The sequence below is a fragment of the Pongo abelii genome, chromosome Y (assembly GCF_028885655.2).
Source record: "Pongo abelii isolate AG06213 chromosome Y, NHGRI_mPonAbe1-v2.0_pri, whole genome shotgun sequence".
NCBI lineage: Eukaryota > Metazoa > Chordata > Mammalia > Primates > Hominidae > Pongo > Pongo abelii.
This window is the reverse complement of record NC_072009.2, coordinates 26926641-26938339: the sequence shown is the minus strand read 5'-3', so window position 1 is coordinate 26938339 and position 11699 is coordinate 26926641.

Genomic DNA, 11699 nt, shown 5'->3' with positions numbered 1-11699 from the left:
GAGTGGAGTGGTGAGTAGTGTAGTGCTGTGGAATGGAGCAGAAAGTAACGGGATGGTGTGGAGTGGAGTGCAGTGCAGTGGAGTGGAGAGGAGTGCAATGGCGTGGAATGGAATCGGATGTAAAGGAACGTACTGGAGTGGAGCGGAGTGGAAAGGAGTGGAATGGAATGGAATTGAATGTAATGGAAAGCAAAGGAATGGAATGGGATGCAATGGAATTTAATGCAATAGAATGCAGTTCAATAGAGAGTTAACATGTAATGTGAGCTGAGATTGTGCCTAAGCTCTCCAGGCTGTTTGACACAGTGATATCGTGTCGAAAAATGGAATGGAATGCAGTGGTGTGAAATGGAATGGAATGTAGTGGACAGGAGTAGAATGGAGTGGAGTGAAGAGGAACAGAGTGGAATGGAATGGGATGCAGTGGAATGGAATGCAGTGGAGTGGAGTGAAATAGAAAGAAATGGAATGGGATGGAATGGAATGCAATGGAATGGAGAAGAGAAATGTGAGCTGAGATTGTGTGACTACACTCCAGCCTTAGTGACCGAGAGAGATTCTGTGGAAGGAAAGAACTGATTTCAAAGGAGTGGAATGGAAGGGAATGTAGTACCGTGGAGTAGAGTGGAATGGAGTGAAACAGAATAGAATGGAGTGGAAGGCAATGGAATGGAATGGAATGGAGTGGAGTGGAATAGAGAGGAGTGCACTGCAATGGAGTGGAGTGGAGTGGAAGGGAGTGGAATGCAATGGAATGTAGTGGAGTGCAGTGGAGTGGAATGGAATGGAGTGGACAGGAGTGGAAGGAGTAGAGTGGACTGGAATGGAATAGAATGGAACAGAATGCAGTGGAGTGGAGGGGAGTGGAGGTGAGTGGAGTGGCATGGAGTGGAATGGAATGGAATGGAGTGAAATGGAATCCAATGGATTGGAATGGAGTGGAGTGGAGTGGAGTGGAATGGAGAGGAGTCGAATGGAATGGAAGGGAATGCAACGGAACGCAGTGGTGTGGATTGGAATGCAGTGAAATGGAGTACTATGGAATCTAAAGGAGTGGAGTGGAGTCTAGAGGAGTGGAATGGAATGGAACAAAATGGAATGGAATGGCACGGAATGGAGTGGAGTAGAGTGGAGTGGGAAGGAAGGGAGATGAGTGGAATGGAGAGGAATGGAATGCAGTGGAGTGGATTGGATTGGAATGAACTGGAATGGAAAGGAATGGAATGAAGTGGAACGGAATGGACTGCAATGGAATTGAATGGAGTGAAGTGGAAAGTAGTGGAGTGGAGTGGAATGGAGTGGAAATGAATGGAATGGAGTGGAATGGAAGGGAATGGAGACAAGTGGATAGGAATTGACTGAAGCAGATTGGAGTGGAGTGGAGTGGAGTGGCATGGAATGGAATGAAGTGGATGGGAATGCAATGGAGTGGAATGAAATGGAATAAAATGGAATGGAGTGGAATGGAGAGGAATGGAGTGGAGTGGAGTGGAATGGAGGGGAGTAAGAGGAAGAGAATGGAATGGAATCGAAAGGAGGGAAGTGCAATTGTGTGGAGTGGAGTGGAGATGAAAGGAGTGGAGTGATGTGGAGTCGAGAGGAAAGGAATGGAATGGAATGGAATGGAGTTAAGTGGAGTGGAATGGAGTGGAAGGTAATGGAGTGGAATGAAAAGGAGTGGATTGGAATGGAGTGGAATGGAATGGAGTGGAACGGAGTGGAGTAGAATGGAGTGGGTTGCAGAGGAGTGGAATGGAGTGGAATGGAAGGGAACGGAAAGGAATGTAGTGGAAAGGAATGGAATGGAGTGGATTGAAATTGAATGGAAAGGATTGGAGTGCAGTGGACTGGAGGGGAGTGGAATAAAATGGAGTATAGTGCAGTGGAATGGAGTGGACTGGAGTGGAGATGAGTGGAGTGGACTGGAATGGAATGGAGTGGAGTGGAATGGTGTGGAGTGGGGTGGAAAGGAATGGAACAGAATGGAATGGAGAGGAATGGAGTGGCATGTAGTGGAGTGGAGTGAAGTGGAAAGGAATGGCATGGAATGGAGTAGAGTGGAATGGAGGGGTATGGAATGGAATGGAATGGAATTGAGTGGAATGGAGTGGAATGGAGTGGAGTGGAGAGGAATGGAATGGAGTGGAAAGGTCTGAAAGGAGTGGAATGGAGTGGAGTGGAATGCAATGGAGTAGATTGGAATGAAGTGGAAAGGAATAGAATGGAGAGAAGTAGAGTAGAATGGAGTGGATTGGAATGGAGGGGAGCAGAGTGGAGTTAACAGCGGTGGATTGGAATACAGTGGATGGGGTAGAGTGGAAGGGAGTGGAATTATATGGAATGGAATGGATTGGAGTGGAGTGGAAGGGAGTGGAGTGGAGTTGAAAGTAGAGGAATCGAAAGAAGTGGAAAGGAGTGGAGTAGAGTGGATTAGAGTGGATTGGAATGGAATGGAGTGGAGTGGAATGGTGTGGAAACGAATGGAAGGGAGGGGAGTGGAATGGAACGAAATGGAATGGAATGTAGTGGAATGGAGAGGAGTGGAGTGGACTGGAGTGGAATGTAATCGAATGGAGTGTACTGGAGTGGAATGTATTTGAGAGGCGGGTAATGGAGAGGAATTGAGTGGAGTGGAGTGGAGTGAAATACATCGGAATGGCACGGAATTGAATGGAATGGAGGGGAGTGGAATGCAGTGGAGTGGAGTCGATTGGAGTGGTGAGGAGTAGAACGGAGTGGCATGGAATGGAGCACAGTGGAATGCAATGGAGTGGAGTGGATTGGAAAGGGGTGGAGTGGAGTGACGATGGGTGAAGTGGAATGTAATGGAGTGGAGTGCAGAGGAGTCTCATGGAATGGAATGGAATGGAACGCAATGGAAGCTGAGATTGTACCACTGCGCTCCAGGATGGGTGACACAGTGTGATACTCTCAAAAGAAAGGAATGGAATGGAATGCAGTGGAATGGAATGGAATGCAATGGGGTGCATCGGAGTGGAGTGGAGTGAAGTGAAGTGGATTGGAGTGGAATGGAGAGGACTGGAACGGAATGGAATGGAATGAAGTAGACTGGAGTGGGGTGGAGTTGAGTGCAATGGAATGGAACGAAATGGAATCAGATGCAGAGAAATGGAGTAGAGAGGAGTGCAGTAGAGTGGAAAGGAGTGGAATGGAATCGGAAGTAACGGAAAGTAGTGGAGTGGATGGAACGGAAAGGAAAGGAATGGAGCGGAGTGGAATGGAACGGAGCGGGAGGTGGGTTGGGGCCACTGCACTTCAGGCTGGCTGGCTGACTGAGGTATTCTCGCAATAAAGGAATGGAATGGAATGCCGTTGAATGGAATGGAACGGAGTGGAGTGGAGTGGAATGGAGTGAGTTGGAGCAGAGTGGAATGAAGAATGCAATGGGATGGAAGGGAATTGAATGAAATGCTGTGGAGTGCAGTGGAGTGCATTGCAGTGGAATGGAGCAGAATGGAATGGAAAGGAGTGGAATGGACAGGAGTGGAGTGCACTGGAGAGGAGAGGATAGGAATGCAGTGGAATGGAATTGGATGTAATGGAACGTAGAGGAGTGGAGTGGAATGGAGTGGGCCAGAGTGGAATGGAATGGAATGCAATGGAAAGGAATGGAGTGGAATAGAATGGAATGGAATGGAATGGAATGGAGTGGGATGACTTGTAGTGGGGTGGAGTGAAATGGAGTATAATGGAATGGAGTGGAGTGGAGTGGAATGTGATAGAATGGAGAGGAGGGGAATGGAGCAGAATGGTATGGAGTGCAGCGGAATGGAGTGGAGTGGAATGGAATCAAATGGAGTGGAATGGAACAGAGTGGAATGGAATGGAGTGCAATAGACTAGAATTGAGTGTAGTGTAGTGGAATTTAGTGGAATGGACTGGAATGGAGTGGAATGGAATGGAATTGAGGGGAATGGAATGGAATGGAAAGGAATGGAAAGCAATGGAAAGGAATAGAATTGAATGCAACGGAATTAAAAGAATGCAATGGAATGCAATGGAATAGAATGCAATGGAATGTATAGTTGACATGTAATATGAGCTGAGATTGTGACACTGCACTCCAGCCAGGGTGACATGGTGATATCCTGTCGTAAGAAGTGAATGGAATGCAATGGAGTGAAATGGAATGGAATGAAATGGAATGGAGCGGAGTGGAAGGGAATGGAGTGGAATGAAATAGAATGCAGTGGACTGTAATGGCATGGAGTGGAAAGAAGTAGAGTGGAATGGAGTGGAATGGAATGGACTGGCATAGAATGGAGTGGAATTGAATGCAATGGAGTGGATTGGAAAGGAATGCAAAGGAGTAGAGTGGAGTAGAGTGGTGTGGAGTGGAGTGGAATGGAGCTGAATGTACTTCAATGGAGTACAATGGAATGGAACGGAGTGGAATGGAATGGAATGATATGAGGTGGATTGGAGTGGAATGTAGTGGAGTGGAATGGAATGGAATAGAATGGAATGGAGTAGAGTGTAATGGAATGCAGTGGCGATAAGTGGAGTGGAATGGAATGCATTGGAGTAGAGTGGAGTGGAATGGAATGGAATGGAGTGGAGTGGAGGGGAGTGGAGTGGAATGGAATTGAGTGAAGTGGAGTGCAGTTGAATGGAATATCGTGGTGTGGAGTGGAGTGGAAGTGAATGGAGTGAATAGGAGTGGAATGGAGTGGAAGGTAACGGAGTGGAATGGAGTCGAATGGAGTGGAATGGAGTAGAGTGGATTAGAGTGGAATGGTGTCGAACGGACTGGAATGGAATGGAATGGAGTGGAATGGAATTGAATCAAATGGAATGGAGTGGAGTGGAGTGGAGTGGAATGAAATGAAATGGAAGGGAGTGGAGAGAAACGCAGTTGATTGGAGTGGAGTGGAGTGGAAAGGAATGGAAAGGAGTGGGATGGAGACGTATGGATTGGAGTGGAATGGAGTGGAATGGAATGAAGTGGAAAGGAGTGGAACGGAGTGAAATTGAATTTAGTGGACTGGAGTGGAATGGAGTTAAATGGAATGGAATGGAATGGAGTGGAATGGAATGGAATGGAGTGGAGTGGAATGGAATAGAATGGCATGGAATGGAATAGAATGGGATGGAGTGGAGTGGAGAGGAGTGGAATGGATTGGAGTGAAGTGGAGTGGAATGGAATTGAGTGGAGCGGAGAGGAAAGGAATGGAATGGAGTGGAGTGGAATGGCATGGAGTGGAGTGGAATGGCATGGAATGGAGTGGAATGGAATGCATAGTAGTGGAGTGGAGTGGAGTGGATTGGAGTGTAGTGGAAGGGAATGGAGTGCAGTGTAATGGACTGGAATGGAGCAGAGCAGAATGGAGTGGACTGGACTGGAGTGGAATGGAATGGGATGGAATGGAATGGGAGCTGAGATTTTACCAATGTGCTCTAGGCAGGGTGACTGGGTGTCATACTCTCAAAAGAAAGGAATGGAATGGAACGCAGTGGAATGGAATGGAACAGAGTGGACATTAGTGGAGTGGAATGTGGAGGAATGGAATGAAATGGAACGTAATGGCATGAAATGGAGTGGTGTGGGGTGGAATGGATTATAGTGGAATGGGGTGGAAAGGAATGGGATGGAGTGGAATGAAGTGGAGTGCAGTGGAGTGGAACGGAGTTGAATGGCATAGAATTGAGTGGACAGTAGTGGAATGTTTTGGAATGCAATGGAATCCATTGTAATAGAATGGAATACAACGGAAAGTTGACATGGAGTGTGAGCTGAGATTGTGCCACTGCACTCCAGACTGGGTGACACGTTATATCCTGTGGATAGAAAGGAATGGAATGCAATAGAGTGAAATGGAATGGAGTGGAATGGAATTGAATGGAATGGAGTGGAGTCGAGTGGAGTCGAATGGAGACGAATGGAATGGGACGGAGTGGAATGGAACGGAGTGGAGTGGAGTATCGTGAAGTGAAATAGAATGGAATGCACTGGGTTGGAATGGAATGCAATGGACTGCTGAAAGGAAATGTGAGCTGTTATTGTTCCACTGCACTCCAGCCTTTGTGACGGAATGAAATCCTGTGGAAAAAAAGGAATGGAATGGAATGGAATGGAATGGAATGGAGTGGAGTGGAGTGGAGTGGTGTGCAGAGGAGTGTAGTGGAGTGGAGTGAAATGGAGTGGAGTGTCGTGGAGGAGAGTGGAATGGAGTGGAATGGAATGGAGAGGAAAGGAACGGAGTGGAGTGGAATGGAACGGAGTGGAGTGGAATGGAATCCAATGGAATGAAATGGAATTGAATCGAATGGAATGAGGAAATATGTGCAGTGATTTGGCCACTGCGCTGGAGCCTGTGTGAGAGAGGGAGATCCTGTCGATAAAACAGTGTGGAATGGAAGGGATTGGAATGGAATGGAATGGAACGTACTGGAGTAGAGTGGAGTGGAATTGAGTGGAGTGGAGTGCACTGGAATGGAATGGAATGCAATGGAATGTAATGGAATGATGAAATGATATGTGAGCTGAGATTGTGCCACTGCACTCCACGCTGGGTGACAGAGTGAGATACTCTTGAAAGAAAGAAATGGAATGGAAAGAATTTTTAATTGGGTGGATTCGAGTGGACTGAAGTAGAGTGCAGTGGAATAGAGAGGAATGGAATGGAATGGAATCGGATGTAAAGGAATGGAATGATGTGGAGTGGAGTGGTGAGGAGTGTAGTGCTGTGGAATGGAGCAGAAAGTAACGGGATGGTGTGGAGTGGAGTGCAGTGCAGTGGAGTGGAGAGGAGTGCAATGGCGTGGAATGGAATCGGATGTAAAGGAACGTACTGGAGTGGAGCGGAGTGGAAAGGAGTGGAATGGAATGGAATTGAATGTAATGGAAAGCAAAGGAATGGAATGGGATGCAATGGAATTTAATGCAATAGAATGCAGTTCAATAGAGAGTTGACATGTAATGTGAGCTGAGATTGTGCCTAAGCTCTCCAGGCTGTTTGACACAGTGATATCGTGTGGAAAGAATGGAATGGAATGCAGTGGTGTGAAATGGAATGGAATGTAGTGGACAGGAGTAGAATGGAGTGGAGTGAAGAGGAACAGAGTGGAATGGAATGGGATGCAGTGGAATGGAATGCAGTGGAGTGGAGTGAAATAGAAAGAAATGGAATGGGATGGAATGGAATGCAATGGAATGGAGAAGAGAAATGTGAGCTGAGATTGTGTGACTACACTCCAGCCTTAGTGACCGAGAGAGATTCTGTGGAAGGAAAGAACTGATTTCAAAGGAGTGGAATGGAAGGGAATGTAGTACAGTGGAGTAGAGTGGAATGGAGTGAAACAGAATAGAATGGAGTGGAAGGCAATGGAATGGAGTGGAGTGGAATAGAGAGGAGTGCACTGCAATGGAGTGGAGTGGAGTGGAAGGGAGTGGAATGCAATGGAATGTAGTGGAGTGCAGTGGAGTGGAATGGAATGGAGTGGACAGGAGTGGAAGGAGTAGAGTGGACTGGAATGGAATAGAATGGAACAGAATGCAGTGGAGTGGAGGGGAGTGGAGGTGAGTGGAGTGGCATGGAGTGGAATGGAATGGAATGGAGTGAAATGGAATCCAATGGATTGGAATGGAGTGGAGTGGAGTGGAGTGGAATGGAGAGGAGTCGAATGGAATGGAAGGGAATGCAACGGAACGCAGTGGTGTGGATTGGAATGCACTGAAATGGAGTACTATGGAATCTAAAGGAGTGGAGTGGAGTCTAGTGGAGTGGAATGGAATGGAACAAAATGGAATGGAATGGCACGGAATGGAGTGGAGTAGAGTGGAGTGGGAAGGAAGGGAGATGAGTGGAATGGAGAGGAATGGAATGCAGTGGAGTGGATTGGATTGGAATGAACTGGAATGGAGAGGAATGGAATGAAGTGGAACGGAATGGACTGCAATGGAATTGAATGGAGTGAAGTGGAAAGTAGTGGAGTGGAGTGGAATGGAGTGGAAATGAATGGAATGGAGTGGAATGGAAGGGAATGGAGACAAGTGGATAGGAATTGACTGAAGCAGATTGGAGTGGAGTGGAGTGGAGTGGCATGGAATGGAATGAAGTGGATGGGAATGCAATGGAGTGGAATGAAATCGAATAAAATGGAATGGAGTGGAATGGAGAGGAATGGAGTGGAGTGGAGTGGAATGGAGGGGAGTAAGAGGAAGAGAATGGAATGGAATTGAAAGGAGGGAAGTGCAATTGTGTGGAGTGGAGTGGAGATGAAAGGAGTGGAGTGATGTGGAGTCGAGAGGAAAGGAATGGAATGGAATGGAATGGAGTTAAGTGGAGTGGAATGGAGTGGAAGGTAATGGAGTGGAATGAAAAGGAGTGGATTGGAATGGAGTGGAATGGAATGGAGTGGAACGGAGTGGAGTAGAATGGAGTGGGTTGCAGAGGAGTGGAATGGAGTGGAATGGAAGGGAACGGAAAGGAATGTAGTGGAAAGGAATGGAATGGAGTGGATTGAAATTGAATGGAAAGGATTGGAGTGCAGTGGACTGGAGGGGAGTGGAATAAAATGGAGTATAGTGCAGTGGAATGGAGTGGACTGGAGTGGAGATGAGTGGAGTGGACTGGAATGGAATGGAGTGGAGTGGAATGGTGTGGAGTGGGGTGGAAAGGAATGGAACAGAATGGAATGGAGAGGAATGGAGTGGCATGTAGTGGAGTGGAGTGAAGTGGAAAGGAATGGCATGGAATGGAGTAGAGTGGAATGGAGGGGTATGGAATGGAATGGAATGGAATTGAGTGGAATGGAGTGGAATGGAGTGGAGTGGAGAGGAATGGAATGGAGTGGAAAGGTCTGAAAGGAGTGGAATGGAGTGGAGTGGAATGCAATGGAGTAGATTGGAATGAAGTGGAAAGGAATAGAATGGAGAGAAGTAGAGTAGAATGGAGTGGATTGGAATGGAGGGGAGCAGAGTGGAGTTAACAGCGGTGGATTGGAATACAGTGGATGGGGTAGAGTGGAAGGGAGTGGAATTATATGGAATGGAATGGATTGGAGTGGAGTGGAAGGGAGTGGAGTGGAGTTGAAAGTAGAGGAATCGAAAGAAGTGGAAAGGAGTGGAGTAGAGTGGATTAGAGTGGATTGGAATGGAATGGAGTGGAGTGGAATGGTGTGGAAACGAATGGAAGGGAGGGGAGTGGAATGGAACGAAATGGAATGGAATGTAGTGGAATGGAGAGGAGTGGAGTGGACTGGAGTGGAATGTAATCGAATGGAGTGTACTGGAGTGGAATGTATTTGAGAGGCGGGTAATGGAGAGGAATTGAGTGGAGTGGAGTGGAGTGAAATACATCGGAATGGCACGGAATTGAATGGAATGGAGGGGAGTGGAATGCAGTGGAGTGGAGTCGATTGGAGTGGTGAGGAATAGAACGGAGTGGCATGGAATGGAGCACAGTGGAATGCAATGGAGTGGAGTGGATTTGAAAGGGGTGGAGTGGAGTGACGATGGGTGAAGTCGAATGTAATGGAGTGGAGTGCAGAGGAGTCTCATGGAATGGAATGGAATGGAACGCAATGGAAGCTGAGATTGTACCACTGCGCTCCAGGATGGGTGACACAGTGTGATACTCTCAAAAGAAAGGAATGGAATGGAATGCAGTGGAAGGGAATGCAATGCAATGGGGTGCATTGGAGTGGAGGGGAGTGAAGTGAAGTGGATTGGAGTGGAATGGAGAGGACTGGAACGGAATGGAATGGAATGAAGTCGACTGGAGTGGGGTGGAGTTGAGTGCAATGGAATGGAGCGAAATGGAATCAGACGCAGAGAAATGGAGTAGAGAGGAGTGCAGTAGAGTGGAAAGGAGTGCAATGGAGTGGAATGGAATCGGAAGTAACGGAAAGTAGTGGAGTGGATGGAACGGAAAGGAAAGGAGTGGAGCGGAGTGGAATGGAACGGAGCGGGAGGTGGGTTGGGGCCACTGCACTCCAGGCTGGCTGGCTGACTGAGGTATTCTCGCAATAAACGAATGGAATGGAATGCCGTAGAATGGAATGGAACGGAGTGGAGTGGAGTGGAATGGAGTGAGTTGGAGCAGAGTGGAATGAAGAATGCAATGGGATGGAAGGGAATTGAATGAAATGCAGTGGAGTGCAGTGGAGTGCATTGCAGTGGAATGGAGCAGAATGGAATGGAAAGGAGTGGAATGGACAGGAGTGGAGTACACTGGAGAGGAGAGGATAGGAATGCAGTGGAATGGAATTGGATGTAATGGAACGTAGAGGAGTGGAGTGGAATGGAGTAGGACAGAGTGGAATGGAATGGAATGCAATGGAAAGGAATGGAGTGGAATAGAATGGAATGGAATGGAATGGAATGGAGTGGGATGACTTGTAGTGGGGTGGAGTGAAATGGAGTATAATGGAATGGAGTGGAGTGGAGTGGAATGTGATAGAATGGAGAGGAGGGGAATGGAGCAGAATGGAATGGAGTGCAGCGGAATGGAGTGGAGTGGAATGGAATCAAATGGAGTGGAATGGAACAGAGTGGAATGGAATGGAGTGCAATAGACTAGAATTGAGTGTAGTGTAGTGGAATTTAGTGGAATGGACTGGAATGGAGTGGAATGGAATGGAATTGAGGGGAATGGAATGGAATGGAAAGGAATGGAAAGCAATGGAAAGGAATAGAATTGAATGCAACGGAATTAAAAGAATGCAATGGAATGCAATGGAATAGAATGCAATGGAATGTATAGTTGACATGTAATATGAGCTGAGATTGTGACACTGCACTCCAGCCAGGGTGACATGGTGATATCCTGTCGTAAGAAGTGAATGGAATGCAATGGAGTGAAATGGAATGGAATGAAATGGAATGGAGCGGAGTGGAAGGGAATGGAGTGGAATGAAATAGAATGCAGTGGACTGTAATGGCATGGAGTGGAAAGAAGTAGAGTGGAATGGAGTGGAATGGAATGGACTGGCATAGAATGGAGTGGAATTGAATGCAATGGAGTGGATTGGAAAGGAATGCAAAGGAGTAGAGTGGAGTAGAGTGGTGTGGAGTGGAGTGGAATGGAGCTGAATGTACTTCAATGGAGTACAATGGAATGGAACGGAGTGGAATGGAATGGAATGATATGAGGTGGATTGGAGTGGAATGTAGTGGAGTGGAATGGAATGGAATAGAATGGAATGGAGTAGAGTGTAATGGAATGCAGTGGCGATAAGTGGAGTGGAATGGAATGCATTGGAGTAGAGTGGAGTGGAATGGAATGGAATGGAGTGGAGTGGAGGGGAGTGGAGTTGAATGGAATTGAGTGAAGTGGAGTGCAGTTGAATGGAATATCGTGGTGTGGAGTGGAGTGGAAGTGAATGGAGTGAATAGGAGTGGAATGGAGTGGAAGGTAACGGAGTGGAATGGAGTCGAATGGAGTGGAATGGAGTAGAGTGGATTAGAGTGGAATGGTGTCGAACGGACTGGAATGGAATGGAATGAAGTGGAATGGAATTGAATCAAATGGAATGGAGTGGAGTGGAATGGAGTGGAGTGGAGTGGAGTGGAATGAAATGAAATGGAAGGGAGTGGAGAGAAACGCAGTTGATTGGAGTGGAGTGGAGTGGAAAGGAATGGAAATGAGTGGGATGGAGACGTATGGATTGGAGTGGAATGGAGTGGAATGGAATGAAGTGGAAAGGAGTGGAACGGAGTGAAATTGAATTTAGTG